The sequence below is a fragment of the Pinus tabuliformis genome, chromosome 1_1 (assembly GCF_031772625.1).
Source record: "Pinus tabuliformis cultivar Carrire ecotype Pingquan chromosome 1_1, CPIR1, whole genome shotgun sequence".
Lineage (NCBI taxonomy): Eukaryota > Viridiplantae > Streptophyta > Pinopsida > Pinales > Pinaceae > Pinus > Pinus tabuliformis.
The window spans coordinates 542,492,427-542,511,648 of NC_142297.1; the positions used below are offsets into that span (position 1 = coordinate 542,492,427).

Here is a 19,222-nt window from a genome sequence, read left to right on the forward strand (position 1 = left end):
TGTGTGCAACGTGCAAGAGAGCCGAACTAAGTCGCTGATAGCAACGATTCAGCTACCTCTGGGACCAGACAGAACGTGAGGCCATTTCATTTAAATGGCCCCTCACTCTTCCTGTGCTCAATATACGCCTGTCAAAACTAAGTTCTCATGCGTACTCTGCTTCCGTTCATTAGTTACGTTGCGCAATGGAGTTTCACATGGCAGCTATTTTGTTCTCATGCTATGCCTTTTTTCAGTTACTCTCCATTGTGAAATCTAGCCCGCCTGGTCCCGTGGTGAAATGCTCCGATGGATCCACTAACTGCATAGTTTCTAATGCTTATGGTGTGTTTCCTGATCGTAGCACCTGCAGGGTTGCGCAGGTTGTGTATCCCACCGAAGAGCAGCTTGTGGCCTACGTTGCCGAGGCCGTTCAGAAGAACCAGAAGATGAGAGTTGTGACTCGCTACGCCCACAGCATTCCCAAACTTGTATGCCCTGCTGGAGACGCCGGTCTCATCATCAGCACTCTGCATCTAAACCATGTTGTTGCTGTGGACGAACGCAGAATGAGGATGACGTTCGAAAGTGGTGTGACCCTTAAGGAACTCATTGATGCCGCTGCCAACGAAGGTCTTGCGTTACCTTATTCGCCATACTGGTTGGGTGTAACCCTAGGGGGAATGCTAGGCACTGGTGCTCATGATAGTTCCCTCTTTGGCAAGGGCAGTGCTGTTCATGAATTTGTTGTGGGCATGAGATTAGTAGTCCCAGCTTCGGAAGACGAGGGATATGCTAAGGTTGTGACCCTCAATGAAGCAGATAAGGAGCTAAATGCGCTCAAAGTTTCTTTGGGATTCTCGGAGTCATTTGTCAGGTATGAATGATTTGCAATATTTGTAAAAAGGAATTTAATTTCTCAGCCTAGGTTTCTGTGATTCAAATGGCCTTGTTGTAATTCTTGGGATTGATTGCATTGAATAATTTTGGTAGAAATTTGGAATCATTAAGTGTTATAAATATTTATGTAGTTTATTATTAAGATAATGATGATGAATCATATTAGTTTTTTTTAAATATCTATCTAAGTTATTTAAGGTAATAATATTCAAAATTTTAATAATACATTATACTAAACAGAAAATCTTAATAATGAATTATACTAAACTAGCAATTGCACCACATGTTGCAATGGAAACGCCTTAAGGCTGTAGTATGTTATAAGAAATTTTAGAAACTAGATAAATATTGAAAAGAAAGTATTTAATTGGATCATCCATATGAAGTTTTCTTTGACTTCTTACTAGGAGAATATTTTTACAAAGTTACCAGGGATATAGCGAAGATTTTTATTAGTATTAAAAATGATGAGGAAAACCATTATGGAGTAATTTACTATGTTTTTTACTTGATTACATCATTTGCTTGTATACTAAGTAATAATAAAGCTAAAACGAAATCTTAAATGTGGGCAGCTGACTTTTGTGGCCCATGGTCTTAGAGCCTGTCAATTATATGTGATGAAGTTGTTAAAATCTTGAGGATTCTCTATTGTAATATTCCTGAATTGATTGGAGGGCTCACTTTGGCTAGTTTGGATTCTTTTAAGCCATGAGAAATAGTAGATATATTATTCAATTTTCTCGTAAGGGATTCTAGGGTAAAATATGGTGTTCATGTATTTTTAATTGTTTTTGTGTTATCATGTATTATAAAATGTATTTATTTCTATCTTATTTTTTACGACAAGTGGTTTCAAAGCCAAGAGATTGTGGCTTGTAGAAGGAGATATGGTTGCAAATGACAACATGTTGAGGGTAAAACTAACATAGAGAAGCCTGATTGGGATTTTATGTACATACATGAATATTGTATGAGAGGAAAGAGGTCTAGTAGGGTGATAAGCAACTAAATATTTAGATATAGGAAATAGATCTTACAAACTAATAACACCTTACTAAGATTATTTGCAACCAAATAAAATAAAAAATAAAAAATTATTAGAATTATTCTTTCATTAATAATAAAACTAGCTATTCAATTATACAAAATTCCTTCTATAATGATATAAAAATAATCTAATTATTTTATTACTCTTAAAATTAAAAATAATATATGATAAAATAATCTAATTATTTTATTACTCTTAAAGTTAAAAGAATTGACTAAATAAACAAAAATATATAGTTCAAAAACCAAATCCATATTAAAAGCATTTATAAAATTGCACCACAAATACCAAAGGGCCAAAACTCTTAATATGTATAATTTAAAAACCAAATTCATATATACATATTAAAAACCAAATTCATATTAAAAACATTTATAGAATTGCAATACAGATACCAAAAGGTCAAATTTCTTACTATAGAAATCTCTTATAGCCAAAATGAGAAACAATGTGCACTATGGATTCCAACAATCTAATATGAAATTCTTTTAAATGTTTTAGAAAAAATAATAAAAAAATTGAAAAGAAAAAATAATAAATAGCAATGTGCATTATAATTTATAAAAAGAAAAAATAATAAATAACAATATGTAATAGAATTTATTACAATTTAATTTAGAAATTTCTTAGACATGAACTAAAAAACAATAGCGAACAATAACCATGTGCATTATAATTTATTACATTTAATTTAGAAATGTCTAAATTAAATTTCTTAGACATGAACGAAGAAGAAACAACGAACAACTACGAATATTCGAAAGAACAAACAATATAAATCTGAAGAAAAAAAAATTAAAAATTTAACATTGAAAAACGAATCTCTGAATTTTATTTTTAAACTGCTCTTTACATGATTTTTAAAATTGATTTTTACCCATTCTATTTGATTTGTGAAAATAATTTAAATAATTGTGATTTGTGTCATTGGTTAAAATCATTAAAAGATTAATCATAATATAGTGTTAATACTCATCAAAGTTGATGAGTGAATTTGATTACCACGGAACAGAAAGTAGGCCCCTCTCTAAAAAGTTGCCAATGTCCTTAAGACGGAACAAATTAGGTTGGATCCTTAGACTTCTCAACGAAGAAAGCTCCCCAAAACTACCAGGGAGCATTTTCAACCCCGTACTTTTCAAATCAAGCTTTTGCAGCAGTAATGCCATTTGTGATCTGCAACCTTAGATTATAATATCTTTGACAAACCTGTTTCCCTTCTTCTATTTGCTGGCCTTTTTGAAAGTTTCTATAATGTGCCTTTCAATAGGTAGTGGAATTCAGACCAAGTCCTCAACATATAAGCTGTCACATAAGCAGAAATGGAAGTTCAGTGATTTTTCAAGGGGGTGAATCCATAAAAATGAATACACATGCAAAAGTTATAATTATAGCTGACCACCATTGGGACTTTATAGTTTTTATTACGAAGTACTCTATGTTTCTACAGACTCTTAGTGGCTCTATACAGTCTTTCTGAGATTGATTGAAACTTGGGAACAAACTCCTCTCATTTCCCTTGGGACCATGTCAAAGGTTTAGGAAATGTCTGCACAGTGGATAGTACTCTCACAAGATTCCCCTGCCATTACCCTTGTCATGTCTGAGACCTCACCGCTGGCTTCTAATATATGTATTTTTCTTGGCCTGTAGTTCCTTCCCTGCAGAACTCCAGTATTAATGGAAATATCATTTGAAATGATCATGTGGTTATAGAAAAGGGAATGTGGAACCCTGGGAAATTAGGGATCCAAGTTGAGAAACATGATAGCTACAATAAGGGCATCTCAGCAATTCAAATATGATGTTGGAAGCTATGCTCTGAACTTTGATGATGGGTGCTGGAAGGAACTGCATGAGCATTACTTGGCCTGCAAATATCACGCCTTAACCGTGGGAAATTAGGGAGCCAAGTTGAGAAACATGTTAGCTACAACAAGGCCATCTCAGTGATTCAAATATGATGCTGGAAGCTATGATCTGAACTTTGATGATGGGTGCTAGCAAGAACTGCATGAGCATTGTTTGGCCTTCAAATATCATGCAGATGCAGTGCACCCAGTAGTACTTGACACATGCAAACCCAACTCTTAGGTTTGAACGTACTCTGAAATAATAGTTGGTGGATGTCTGAGACAAAATAGCAATGGGTTTGGATTATTTTGTAGAGTCTTGGATTAGTTTCTCCCTGCTATTTGAATTTCATTACTAGTTGAAAAGGGACAAAGCACATCCAAATCTGAAGGGGATGAAATTCACTATTATACTGTTATCTATTTCCACTTTAGTAATCTACTCCCTTGCCTTAATGTCATGACCAACTATGACATCATATCCTCATTAATCGTCATGAATAATTCATTACTCAAGTTTTCAACTCTCCATAAGGGATTGGTAGATTACATTAAACTAGATATCATCACCCTTATATGCCAAACCAATCCCATCCCTTTGGGTGTGGAAGTTCCAAGAATGCATGGCGTCCCACTAGAAGAGGCCATCAAATTGACCTTGGGTTGAATTAAATCTGTTAGTACAATTTTTTTAACAACTACGCCAACCACTATAACCATACAACAACATGAACTATACAACAACTATATCTATATGCATATAATTAATATGATTTTTAGGGAGCAGCTTGTAAGAAGAGGTTGTCAAGAGCTCAAGAGCTCATGAACCTTAGCTTCATAATGAGAGGAATTTCCCAATCTAGTATGTTAAAATTAGTTTATACTGTCTCACCACTTTTCTCAAACTTACGTTCCTAGTTTTAGAGGATTATGGTATGGAATTGAACTTTTTGCTAAGAAAATGTCATCATGCCCACACTATTTTGTTATAAATGTGGGACGAAATGAATGTTGCCTGGGAGTAATAGATTTTGGTTATCAGAGATTGGGACTGCTTCTCTCTTTCATTGTATTTATAAATGCCTTTATTGAAGGAGTGGTGGGGAATCTGATCAATGTTGTAGTTGTTGATTGCATACTTGGTTGCATGGTTGGCATGGATTTCTACTATTTCCTTGGCACAATTTGAGGTCGGTGAAGCCGAAGTTGTAAAAGCAGCAAGTAGCAATATTCCTAATGTAGGAATTGCTTGGGTGGGAAATATAGCAATTTTTGTTATAAGCCTGTTAAGGGGTAGGTTTGATCTGGAGATTAGTGCCAGAGATGTTTTGCCTACCAATAGAGGTCCTGAGCTAAAGGAAATTAATGGGTTTGGACTGACCACATGTACAAGGAAATCTGAAGATGAAAAGGAATATGGTAATGTTGATGTTATAATCTTGTCAAGTCACATGCCTAGTTCCTCTATGAAGCAATTCATGAAGTACATCCACCATTCCCATGCTGTGGATTCCATATGCTTGAATTTCCTTCCTTTAGAGTCTGCACCAATCCATGCAGAGGTTTTCTTATGTCAATACATTGCATTCCGGGCAATCTCTGTTGCAGAGGAGCAGAGATGTCAATGCATTGCATTCCGGATAGTAGAAGAGATTACAACCATGCTTTCTCTTCGGATGCCTCGTACATTAAAAAGACTATCATTCCTGGTGCCTATTGCCATGTTCAAATTTCCTAACAAATGGCTGCCATGGGTATAAACAGGACGCGTTGCATGTCACGGAGAATTGGGAAGAATCCCTTGCTGCATTCTGTAAAATGCTTCATCATATTTCCTCGGCATTGGAAGAAAACAGTTTCATCTACATTCTAGTGCGTCTAATGGGCAGTGATGATTGGACCAAGCAAACACATCAAGAACCAATTCATAATGAAAATGCAATTGGAAATCCCTATACTAACTACTATCTAGATGCTCCTGAAATGACAAGCATTGTGAAAACAAAGACACTAAAGCATACTGAAGCTCCATCCAAAGGTCTAACTGGTGAATTAGCGGACATCACAAGTATCTCCAACATTGACATGTTTTTTGGTTTGAATATCCCAACTGCCAAAGTGCAGAATAATGCACATCAAACTTCAGGTCATAGTGAAAATGTTAGTGAGTAAGAGGATCAATGGACAAAGATTTTATAGCTTGGATCACCAAGTTAGTGATATAATTAATAGGATTTTTAGGGAGCCATTTGTAAGTAGAAGTTGCCAAGAGCTCATGAAGCTTGGCTACATAATTGGAGGAATTTCACAATCTAGTATGTTAAAATTAGTTTATATTGTCTCATCACTTTGCTCAAACTTAAGTTCTTGTTTTCACACGAGTATGGTATGGAATTTAACTTTTTGTTAAGAAAATGCCATCACGCCCTCACTATTTTGTTATAAATGTGGGACGGCATGAACGTTGTTTGGGAGTGATAGATTTTAGCTATCAGAGATTAGGACTGCTTCTCTCTTTCATTGTATTTAGAAATGGATTTATTGAAGAAGTGGCAGGGAATCTGATCCGTGTTGCAGTTGTTGATTACATACTTGGTTCCATGGTTGGAACACTATCTGCTATTGCCTTGGCACAATTTGAGGTTGGCGAAGATGAAGTTGTAAAAGCAAGTAGCAATATTCCTGATGTAGGACTTGCTTGGGTAGGAAATTTAGAAATTTTTGTTACAAGCCTGTTAAGAGGTAGGCTCGATCTGGAGATTAGTGCCAGAAATGTTTTGGTTACAAATAGAGGTCCTGAGAGGATGGAAATTAATGATTTTGGACTGACCACATGTACAAGGAAATCTGAAGATGAAAAGGAATATGGAAATGATGTTGTTGTAATGTTCTGAGGTCACACGCCCAATTCCTCTATGAAGAAATTCATGAAGTATATCTAGCATTCCCATGGTGTGGATTCCATAGGCCTGAATTTCCTTCCTTTAGGGTCTGCACCATTCCATGTAGAGGTTTGGTTATGTCAATGCATTGCATTCTGGACAGTCTCTGTTGCAGAGGAATAGAGATGTCAATGCATTGCATTCCAGACTATAGAAGAGATCACAACCACGCTTGCTCTTCGGATGCCTAGTACATTAAAAAGACTCTAATTCCTGGTGCCTATTGCCATGTTCAAATTGCCTAACAAATGGCTGCCATGGGTATAAATAGGACCTGTTGCATGTCACCGAGAATGAGGCAGAATCCCCTACCACAGCCTTTGAAATGCTTCATCATATATCTTCGATATCAGAAGAAAACAGTTGCATTTGCATTCCTGTGCGTCCAACGGGCAGTGATGATTGGACCAAGAAAAGTAAAAACTACCAAAGAATCAGTGTTGCAGGGGGAGGCTATCAGTTCTATAAATATATGGAGGGATTTTTTTCGCCTTAGGAGTTGTGGGAATGATCTAATGAAATTCGTGATATATAGTACATGTAATTCAATCCTAGTCTAGGCTCCATAGAGCAAACTAGGAGCATTGATCTATGCCAAACAGGTGGTAGGAAAATTGATTTAGAGAACATCACAAGTAGCTCCAACATCAATGCAATTGTATGTCTGCTAGTTAGTTTTATAGATTCTTTATTTTTGTTTTCCTTTTCTAGGTCATGCTTCAAAAATTTTCCCTGCAACAAAACAATGTGTTTAAAAAAAAGGATATCCTGGATTTATGATTAAAATAATTTCTTATGATGCAAAAGCATCTTAGATTTATTGTGAAACTATTTACTTATGATGCAAGAAAGTAGTAGAAGGTGGAGAAAAGGGCCATCACATCCTAATTAGAACCTGGAGTGGAACCTAAAATTCGAATAGGGCCTCCATAATCTTTAGTAAGAACTTAAATGCATTGGAAGGATAGGGAATGCAGCTCGCGCTGCATGAAGAAATGGTGACGGCTAGGGTTTTACCCTAGCCCCCTTGCGGGCCAAACCCATCCGTGATCCAGCTTCTCATGGTTGGATTAACCTCATCAAGCTTCAATTCTAGGCATTCGTCCTGGAGGATGGTTGATCAGATCCTTTCAACATCCCCTCACAACTCTGACATTTGTATTTTGCAGCTCATTTCGTTTCAGCTGTCTTCCTCCCCTGGTGCATCTGAGTCCTCCGTGACAGCGATGGCTACCCTCCTGGAGTTGATCTACACAAATGAACTTCAGAATTGTGAAAACCTTAGTTAAAAGAGGAGGCTATTTTCTTAGGAAAACCAGTACATAGTTCAATGTTCAAAATATTCAAGATATCCCTTTTCAAATGTCTCCATGTTCAGCATTCTATGTATATACAAATACTAACTGCTACAACATTCAACAGATACAAACTATCAAAACTGTATATCTAAAGCCATAGAGAAAGCATATAATGGTCCAGAGTATCCATGTGCACTGAGCAAAAACGGAGAATCCATCGGACCTCTTGTTCAGTAGACATACATTCCCATCAAGTCTATCCATCCATACGCACCCATATCATAAACAAATCCATTTTTATGGCCAGAAGGAAATGGCAGTGGAACACACCAGTTATAATTATAGCTGACCACCATTGGGACTTTACAATTTTTTATTACAAAGTACTCTGTGTTTTTGCAGACTCTTAGTGGCTCTATACAGTCTCTTTTGAGATTGATTGCATTCTAGTGCGTCCAGTGGGCAGTGATGACTGGACCAAGCAAACACATCAAGAAACAATTCATAATGAAAATGCAAGTGGAAATGCCTATACTAACTACTATCTAGATGCTCCTGAAATGACAAGAATTGTGAAAATAAAGACACTAAAGCATACTGACGCTGCATCTAAAGGTCTAACTAGTGAATTAGCGGACATCACGAGTATCTCCAACATTGACATGCATTCTGTTTTGAATATCCCAACTGCCAAAGTGCAGAATAATGCACATCAAACTTCAGGTCATAGTGAAAATGTTAGTGAGTAAGAGGATCAGTGACAAAGATTTATGGCTTGAATCACCAAGTTAGTGATATAATTAATAGGATTTTTAGGGAGCCGTTTGTAAGCAGAAGTTGCCAAGAGCTCAAGAAGCTTAGCTACATAATCGGAGGAATTTCACAATCTAGTATGTTAAAATTAGTTTATACTATCTCATCACTTTGCTCAAACTTAAGTTCTTGTTTTCACACGAGTATGGTATGGAATTTAACTTTTTGTTAAGAAAATGTCATCACGCCCTCACTATTTTGTTATAAATGTGGGATGGCATGAATGTTGTTTGGGAGTGATATATTTTAGCTATCAGAGATTAGGCTTGCTTCTCTCTTTCATTGTATTTAGAAGTGGCTTTATTGAAGAAGTGTCAGGGAATCTGATCCATGTTGCAGCTGTTGATTACATACTTGGTTCCATGGTTGGCACGCTATCTGTTATTGCCTTGGCACAATTTTAGGTCGGCAAAGCTGATGTTGTAAAAACAAGTAGCAATATTCCTGATGTAGGACTTTCTTGGGTAGGAAATTTAGAAATTTTTGTTACAAGCCTGTTAAGAGGTAGCCCCGATTTGGAGATTAGTGCCAAAAATGTTCTAGCTATAAATAGAGGTCCTGAGATGAAGGAAATTAATGGTTTTGGACTGACCACATGTACAAGGAAATCTGAAGATGAAAAGGAATATGGAAATGATGTTGTTGTAATGTTGTGAGGTCACACACCCAGTTCCTCTATGAAGCAATTCATGAAGTATATCTGGCATTCCCATGGTGTGGATTCCATAGGCCTGAATTTCCTTCCTTTAGGTCTGCACCATTCCATGCAGAGTTTTGGTTATGTCAATGCATTGCATCTCGGACAGTCTCTATTGCAGAGGAATAGAGATGTGAATGCAGTGCATTCCCGACTATAGAAGATATCACAACCACGCTTGCTCTTCAGATGCCTAGTACATTAAAAAGACTCTAATTACTGGTGCCTATTTCCATGTTCAAATTTCCTAAAAAATGGCTGCCATGGGTATAAATGTGACCGGTTGCATGTCAGCGAGAATGAGGCAGAATCCCCTACCGCAGCCTTTGAAATGCTTCATCATATATCTTCGATATCAGAAGAAAACAGTTGCATCTGCATTCTTGTGCATCCAACAGGCAGTGATGATTGGACCAAGCAAAGTAAAAACTGCCAAAGAATCAGTGTTACAAGTGGAGGCTATCAGTTCTATAAATTTATGGAGGGATTTTTTTCGCCTTAGGAGTTTTGGAAATGATCTAATGAAATTTATGGTATATAGTACATGCAATTCAATTCCTAGTCTAGGCTCCATAGAACAAACTGGGACCACTGATCTATGCCAAATAGGTGGCAGGAAAATTGATTTAGATAACATCACAAGTAGCTCCAACATCAATGCGATTATATGTCTGCTAGTTAATTTTACAGATTCTTTATTTTTGTTTTCCTTTTCTACGTCATGCTTCAAAAAATTTCCCTACGACAAAACCATATGTTTAAAAAAAATGATATCCTGGATTTATGATTAAAAAAATTTCTTATGATGCAAAAGCATCCTAGATTTATTGTGAAATTATTTAGTTATGATGCAAGAAAGTAGTAGAAGGTGTAGAAAAGGGCCATCACATCCTAATTAGAGCCTGGAGTGGAACCTAAAATTCCAATAGGCCCTCCATAATCTTTAGTAAGAACTCAAATGCATTGGAAGGATAGGGAATGGAGCTCGCGCTGCATGAAGAAATGGCGATGGCTAGGGTTCTGCCCTAACCCCCATGCAGGCCAAACCAATCTGTGATCCAACTTCTCATGGCCAGCTTAACCTCATCAAGCTTCGATTCTAGGCATTCGTCCTTGGGAATGGTCGATCAGATCCTTTCGACCTCCCCTCACAACTTCGACATTTGTATTTTGCAGCTCATTTCATTTCAGCTATATTCCTCCCTTGGTGCATCTAAGTCCTCTGTGATGGCGATGGCTACCCTCTTGGAGTTGATCTGCACAAATGAAATTCATAATTGTGAAAACCTTAGTTAAAAGAGGAGGCTATTTTATTAGGAAAACCAGTACATAGTTCGATGTTCAAAATATTCAAGATATCCCTTTTCAAATGTCTCCATGTTCAGCATTCTATGTATATACAAATACTAACTGCTACAACATTCAACAGATACAAACTATCAAAACTGTATATCTAAAGCCATATAGAAAGCATATAATGGGCCAGAGTATCCATGTGCACCGAGCAAAAACAGAGAATCCATGGGACCTCTTGTTCAGTAGACATACATTCCCATCAAGTCTATCCATCCATATGCACCCATATCATAAACAAATCCATTTTTATGGCCAGAAGGAAATGGCAGTGGAACACACCAGTCATAATTATAGCTGACCACCATTGGGACTTTACAGTTTTTTATTACGAAGTACTCTGTGTTTCTGCAGACTCTTAGTGGCTCTATATAGTCTCTTCCAAGATTGATTGAAACTTGGGAACAAACTCATCTGATTGCCCTTGGGACCATGTCAAAGGTTTAGGAAATGTCTACACAGGGGATAGTACTCTCACAAGATTCCCCTGCCATTACCCTTGTCATGTCTGAGACCTCACCGCTGGCTTCTAATATATGTATTTTTCTTGGCCCATAGTTCCTTCCCTACAGAACTCTAGTATTAATGCTAATATCATTTGAAATGCTCATGTGGTTATAGCAAAGGGAATGTGGAACCCTAGGAAATTAGGGATCCAAGTTGAGAAACACGATAACTACAACAAGGCCATCTCAGGGATTCAAATATGATGTTGGAAGCTATGCTCTGCACTTTGATGATGGGTGCTGGAAGGAACTGCATGAACATTACTTGGCCTGCAAATATCATGCCTTAACCCTGGGAAATTGGGGAGCCAAGTTGAGAAACATGATAGATACAACAAGGCCATCTCGGGGATTCAAATATGATGCTGGAAGCTATGCTCTGAGCTTTGATGATGGGTGCTGGTAAGAACTGCATGAGCATTGTTTGGCGGCTGGCCTGCAAATATCATGCCTATGCAGTGCACCCAGTAGTACTTGACACATGAAAACCCAACTCTTAGGTTTAAACGTACTGTGAAATAACAGTTGGTGGATGTCTGAGACAAAATAGAAATGGGTTTGGATTATTTTGTAGAGTCTTGGATTAGTTTCTCCTTGCTATTTGAATTTGATTACTTGTTGAAAAGGGACAAAGCACATCCAAATCCAGAGGGGATGAAATTCACTGTTACACTATTATCTATTTCCACTTTAGTAATCTACTTCCTTTCCTTACTGTCATGACCAAATACGACATCATATCCTCATTAATTGTCATGAATAATTCATTACTCAAGTTTTCAACTTTCCATAAGGGATTGGTAGATTGCATTACACTAGATATCATCACCCTTATATGCCAAACCAATTCCATCCCTTTGGATGTGGAATTTCCAAGAATGCATGTCATCCCACTAGAAGAGGCCATCAAATTGACCTTGGGTTGAATTAAATCTGTTAGTACAATTTTTTTTACAACTACACCAGCCACTATAACCATACAACAACATTAACCATACAGCTACTATATCTATATGCATATAATTAATATGATTTTTAGGGAGTAGCTTGTAAGCAGAGGTTGCCAAGAGCTCAAGAGATCATGAAGTTTAGCTTCATAATGACAGGAATTTCACAATCTAGTATGTTAAAATTAGTTTATACTGTCTCACCACTTTTCTCAAACTTATGTTCCTATTTTTAGAGGAGTATGGTATGGAATTGAACTTTTTGCTAAGAAAATGTCGTCATTCCCACACTATTTTTTTATAAATGTGGGACGAAATGAATGTTGTCTAGGAGAAATAGATTTTGGTTATCAGAAATTGGGACTGCTTCTCTCTTTCATTGTATTTAGAAATGCCTTTATTGAAGGAGTGGTGGGGAATCTGATCCATGTTGTAGTTGTTGATTGCATACTTGGTTGCATGGTTGGCATGGCTATCCGCTATTGCCTTGGCACAATTTGAGGTCGGTGAAGCTGAAGTTGTAAAAGCAGCAAGTAGCAATATTCCTGATGTAGGAATTGCTTGGGTAGGAAATATAGCAATTTTTGTTACAAGCCTGTTAAGAGGTAGGTTCGATCTAGAGATTGGTGCCAGAGATGTTCTGCCTACCAATAGAGGTCCTGAGCTAAAGGAAATTAATGGGTTTGGACTGACCACATGTACAAGGAAATCTGAAGATGAAAAGGAATATGGTAATGTTGTTGTTATAATGTTGTCAGGTCACATGCCCAGTTCCTCTATGAAGCAATTCATGAAGTATATCCACCATTCTCATGGTGTTGATTCCATATGCTTGAATTTCCTTCCTTTAGGGTTTGCACCAATCCATGCAAAGGTTTTCTGATGTCAATACATTGCATTTCGGACAGTCTCTGTTGTAGAGGAGCATAGATGTCAATGCATTGCATTCCGGATGGTAGAAAAGATCACAACCATGCTTTCTCTTCAGATGCCTCATACATTAAAAAGACTATCATTCCTGTTGCCTATTGCCATGCTCAAATTTCCTAACAAATGGCTTCCATGGGTATAAACAGGCCCTATTGCATGTCACTGAGAATGGGGAAGAATCCCTTGCTACATTCTGTGAAATGCTTCATCATATTTCTTCGATATCGGAAGAAAATAGTTTCATCTGCAAACACATCAAGCACCAATTCATAATGAAAATGCAAGTGGAAATCCCTATACTAACTACTATCTAGATGCTCCTGAAATGACAATCATTGTGAAAACAAAGACACTAAAGCATACTGAAGCTGCATCCAAAGGTCTAACTGGTGAATTAGTGGGCATCACGAGTATCTCCATCATTGACATGTTTTCTGGTTTGAATATCCCAACTACTAAAGTGTAGAATAATGCACATCAAACTCCAGGTCATAGTGAAAATGTTAGTGAGTAAGAGGATCAATGGACAAATATTTATGGCTTGGATCACCAAGTTAGTGATATAATTAATAGTATTTTTAGGGAGCCGATTATAAGCAGAAGTTGCCAAGAGCTCATGAAGCTTAGCTACATAATCGGAGGAATTTTACAATCTAGTATGTTAAAATTAGTTTATACTCTCTCATCACTTTGCTCAAACTTAAGTTCTCGTTTTCACACAAGTATGGTATGGAATTTAACTTTTTGTTAAGAAAATTCCGTCATTCCCTCACTATTTTGTTATAAATGTGGGATGGCATGAACATTGTTTGGGAGTGATAGATTTTAGCTATAAGAGATTAGGACTACTTCTCTCTTTCATTATATTTAGAAATGGCTTTATTGAAGAAGTGGAAAGGAATCTGATCCATGTTGCAGCTATTGATCGCATACTTGGTTCCATGGTTGGCACACTATCTTCTATTCCCTTGACACAATTTGAGGTCAGCGAAGCTGAAGTTGTAAAAGCAAGTAGCAATATTCTAGATGTAAGACTTTCTTGGGTAGGAAATTTAGAAATTTTTGTTACAAGTCTGTTAAGAGGTAGGCTCGATCTGGAGAATAGTGCCAAAAATGTTTTGGCTACAAATAGAAGTCCTGAGATGAAGGAAATTAATGGTTTTGGACTGACCACATGTACAAGGAAATCTGAAGATGAAAAGGAATATGGAAATGATGTTGTTGTAATGTTGTGAGGTCACATGGCTAGTTCCTCTATGAAGCAATTCATGAAGTATATTTGGCATTCCCATGGTGTGGATTCCATACGCCTGAATTTCCTTCCTTTAGGGTCTGCACCATTCCATGTAGAGGTTTGCTTATGTCAATGCATTTCATTCCGAACAGTCTCTGTTGCAAAGGAATAGAGATGTCAATGCATTGCATTCGAGACTATAGAAGAGATCACAACCATGCTTGCTCTTCGGATGCCTAGTACATTAAAAAGACTCTAATTCCTGGTGCCTATTGCCATGTTCAAATTGCCTAACAAATGGTTGCCATGGGTATAAATAGGACCTATTGCATGTCATCGAGAATGAGGCAGAATCCCCTATCGCAACCTTTACAATGCTTCATCATATATCTTCGACATTAGAAGAAAACAACTGCATCTACATTCTTGTGCATCCAGCAGGTAGTGATGATTGGACGAAGCAAAGTAAAAACTGCCAAAGAATCAGTGTTGCAGGTGGAGGCTATCAGTTCTATAAATTTATGGAGGGATTTTTTTCGCCTTAGGAGTTGTGGGAATGATCTAATGAAATTCGTGGTATATAGTACATGCAATTCATTTCCTAGTCTAGGCTCCATAGAATAAATTGGGACCACTGATCTATGCCAAACAGGTGGTAGGAAACTTGATTTAGAGAACATCACAAGTAGCTCCAACATCAAAATTGTATGTCTGCTGGTTAATTTTATAGATTCTTTATTTTTTTTTTCCTTTTCTGGGTCATGCTTCAAAAAATTTCCCTGTAACAAAACCACGTGTTTAAAAAAAATATGATATCCTGGATTTATGATTAAAATAATTTCTTATGATGCAAAAGCATCCTAGATTTATTGTGAAACTATTTACTTATGATGCAAGAAAGTAGTAGAAGGTGGAGAAAAGGGCCATCGCATCCTAATTAGAACCTGGAGTGGAACCTAAAATTCCAATAGGGCCTCCATAATCTTTAGTAAGAACTCAAATGCATTTGAAGGATAGGGAATGGAGCTCGTGCTACATGAAGAAATGGCGATGGCTAGGGTTCTGCCCTAGCCCCCGTGCAGGCCAAACCCATCCGTGATCCAACTTCTCATGGCTGGCTTAACCTCATCAAGCTTCGATTCTAGGCATTCATCCTCGAGGATGGTTGATCAGATCCTTTCGACCTCCCCTCACAACTCTGACATTTGTATTTTGTAGCTCATTTCGTTTCAGCTGTCTTCCTCCCCTGGTGCATCTGAGTCCTCTGTGACAGCGATGGCTACCCTCCTGGAGGTTATCTGCACAAATGAACTTTAGAATGGTGAAAACCTTAGTTAAAAGAGGAGGCTATTTTCTTAGGAAAACCAGTACATAGTTCGATGTTCAAAATATTCAAGATATCCCTTTTCAAATGTCTCCATGTTCAACACTCTATGCATATACAAATACTAACTGCTACAACATTCAACAGATACAAACTATCAAAACTGTATATCTAAAACCATATAGAAAGCATATAATGGGCCAGAGTATCCATGTGCACCGAGCAAAAACAAAGAATCCATGGGACCTCTTGTTCAGTAGACATACATTCCCATCAAGTCTATCCATCCATACGCACCCATATCATAAACAAATCCATTTTTATGGCCAGAAGGAAATGGCAATGGAACACACTTATGAGCAACCTGAAACATTAAAAGCCCTAACGTTAAAACCCTAAAATTTATTGGTCGAAACCCTAAAGGTCAAGAACGAAAGCCTTATAAGCCTTTGCAGAACCCAAATGGAGGTAACCACTAACTTGGTGGCGTTCTGCCTCCTCAGAGCCTTTCCTCCAGTGGAGTTACGAGCACCATGGAGCCAAACTAAAACTTCGAATAAAGATTCGAAGAAACAACCAGGTCTGAAAAAATTCGACATATCCATCAAAATCAAGTATGTGAGAGGCGAGCATGGCATTGCCTGTAACTTCTTGCTTCATTCACGACAAAAAACACTGCCTGCAATTCCAAAGAAGGGTACTTTGTAAGAAACAGGTTCTTCGACAGCTCTTCCTGGCCAAGATGATGAGTTGCAACTGGATGAGTTCGTTAACCATGGTAATGGCACGGGAAGATGCATGCCCAACACGTACACCAATGCCCACGCCTCAAAACTCGATTATGTCACGTTCGGGAAAGACAACAAGGTTTTGGCATGTTCAATCAACTGGGTGAAAGATGAACCGAATTTGACATGTTAAATCAACGGCTGGAAACACTCCAATCGTCTAATGATTCATCAGACGGAGGGGAGAGATGACATGAGGGCAGGGAGGGGAATTCATTTCAGAGGGAACGCCTTACGGCGTAATAATTTCAATTAGTTGATTCCAAACTTAGACCAAAATGATTCAATATGATGAATTATAAAATTATATGAAAGAATTTTATTAATTATTGTGTATTGATTATGAACATTTTATAATTTTATGGGTGTTGTCTAAAGAGGGCCAATCTTTATTATGATTTTATGGACATTGTTTAAGGAGATCACAATCTTATTTTGATAGTGAATTTTTTTTTAGAATCTGGTGAGAATTTTTTGAAAAAATCTTATTGTATAAGTGTTTGAATCATGACGCTAAAAATAGATTCAACACCCTAAAAAATACTGAAATACCCAATAACATATAAGTGTTTGCATCATGGTGAAAATAGATTCAACACCCTAAAAACACTGAAATACCCAAAATCATTATACTTGACACTTCCAAAAATTTCAGGTAGAATTTCCATTTTTTAGAGAGAAATTATAGCGTTTTGTCGATCAATGATTTGATTGAGATCGTTTTTGCGGATCAATGATTTGATTGAGATGAGAGATTATAGCAAGGCTGATTATGGTGTTTTCTCTTACCAATTCATTGTATGGATCAATGATTTGATTGATAGAAGAGATTATAGCAAGGTTGAGTATTTATTTTCATCCATACTAGGGATCTTTAGGTTTTTCTCTGTGCTGCGCAGGTCACCCTCCAATTGCAACCGATGTTCAAGCGATCCATCGCGTACGTTGAGCAAGATGACTTCGATCTCGAGAACAGGATAGCGCAGTTTGGCCTGGAACACGAATTCGCAGAAGTTACGTGGCATCCTGATCAGCAAAAGGTCGTCTATAGAGTGGACGATCGAGTGCCTGTTAATACATCCGGCAATGGAGTAAACGATTTCATAGGGTTTCGCCCTACTTTTTCTTCTCTGCTAGCCACTGCCAGGATAGCAGGTAACAGAATCTAACCTGCATGCCCACCCACATTGATGCACGTATTGATATTTATATCATCTAAGGTTGAGTTTATCAAATTTGATGTTCTTGATTTCTATTAATTCATTAATGTTTGAATTTGCAGAGGAGGTCGAACAAAGCCATAATAGCACTCACAACGTGTGTGCTGTTGCCGCCGTTCAAGTTAATTCCATTATGGAAGTGGGTACAGGACTGAAGAACAACGATCTTCTGTTTCAGGGATCCAGTGATTGGGTACTAGAATAACATGCAAGCTGCAGGATCTTGTCTCAGAAGCCCCGAGGACGGACTAGAGACAGCGTGCGCATGGGATCCTAGAATCAAAGGTTTGTGCAAAATCGGACAATTTCTTTCTGACGTAAAGAAGATTAGGGAAATGGTTCTGAAGAGTCTGTGTGGGGTTGAACTATACAATGGTTTTCTGATGCGTTGTCTAAAAGCTTCAAGTGCTTATTTGGGGAAACAAGAGGATTCAGTTGACATTGAAATGACTTATTATCGAGCCAATGATCCGAACCCTCCCAGGCTGGATGAAGATGTGTGGGAGGAAATTGAGCAAATGGCTCTCATGAAATATGGAGGTTTGCCTCACTGGGGAAAGAACAGGAACATTGCATTTGATGGGGTCATGAAAAAATACAGCAAATACGAGGCCTTTCTGGCAGCCAAAACCAAATACGATCCTCAGGGACTCTTTTCCAATGAGTGGACGGATGGTGTTCTGGGAATAGGAAAGGCGGGAGTGATCATAAAGAAGGATGGATGTGCTCTGGAAGGACTGTGCGTGTGCTCAGAAGATGCGCAGTGTGCTCCTGATAAAGGCAACTTCTGCAAACCTGGGAGGGTGTACACAGAAGCACGTGTTTGCAGACAAGAAGAACATAATATTGGTACAGTCTCAGTATCGTATAAGTTCATATGGCCTCTACTTACTAAGTTGATATCGTATTCTGCTGTTGTCTTTGTTTCAGGTGTCTGGTTTTATTGGTATGTTTTAAAAGAGTAGTTTAGCGCTCACAATTTCGCCCAATGGAAAATTTGGTGGAAATTTAGCGCTCACAATTTCGCCCAATGGAAAATTTGGTGGAAATTTAGCGCGTCACCATTGTGGTTAAATTAAAATTTCTACCCCATCCAAATTATTGTTGAACATAATGGAGAATATCCTAGAATAGGTGGAGTTAGTTCATGTAGACTCATGATAGAAATTAGTTTCTATTTTTTAGGATGCTTTTCTAATATCCCTAAAACCATGTATTCTATTTAATGTGTAATGTTGATAAACAATATAGAGCGTTCTGCAGAGCCAGACTCTCTTGATTCAGACTCTCTTTTTTAGAGCTAACCAGTGGGTTTTATTTTTTAATACAAAGATTGTCATTTTTATCATGGTATCAGAACGTCAGGGTTGAGGAACCTGTACGCTAG

At 37.6% G+C, this 19,222-nt stretch overlaps 1 pseudogene; it reads left to right on the plus strand.

The window, feature by feature from the left end:
* The first annotated feature begins 357 nt into the window (after window positions 1-357).
* Window positions 358-18,800, plus strand: LOC149214242 (L-gulonolactone oxidase 5 pseudogene; annotated as a pseudogene).
* Window positions 18,801-19,222: the final 422 nt, after the last annotated feature.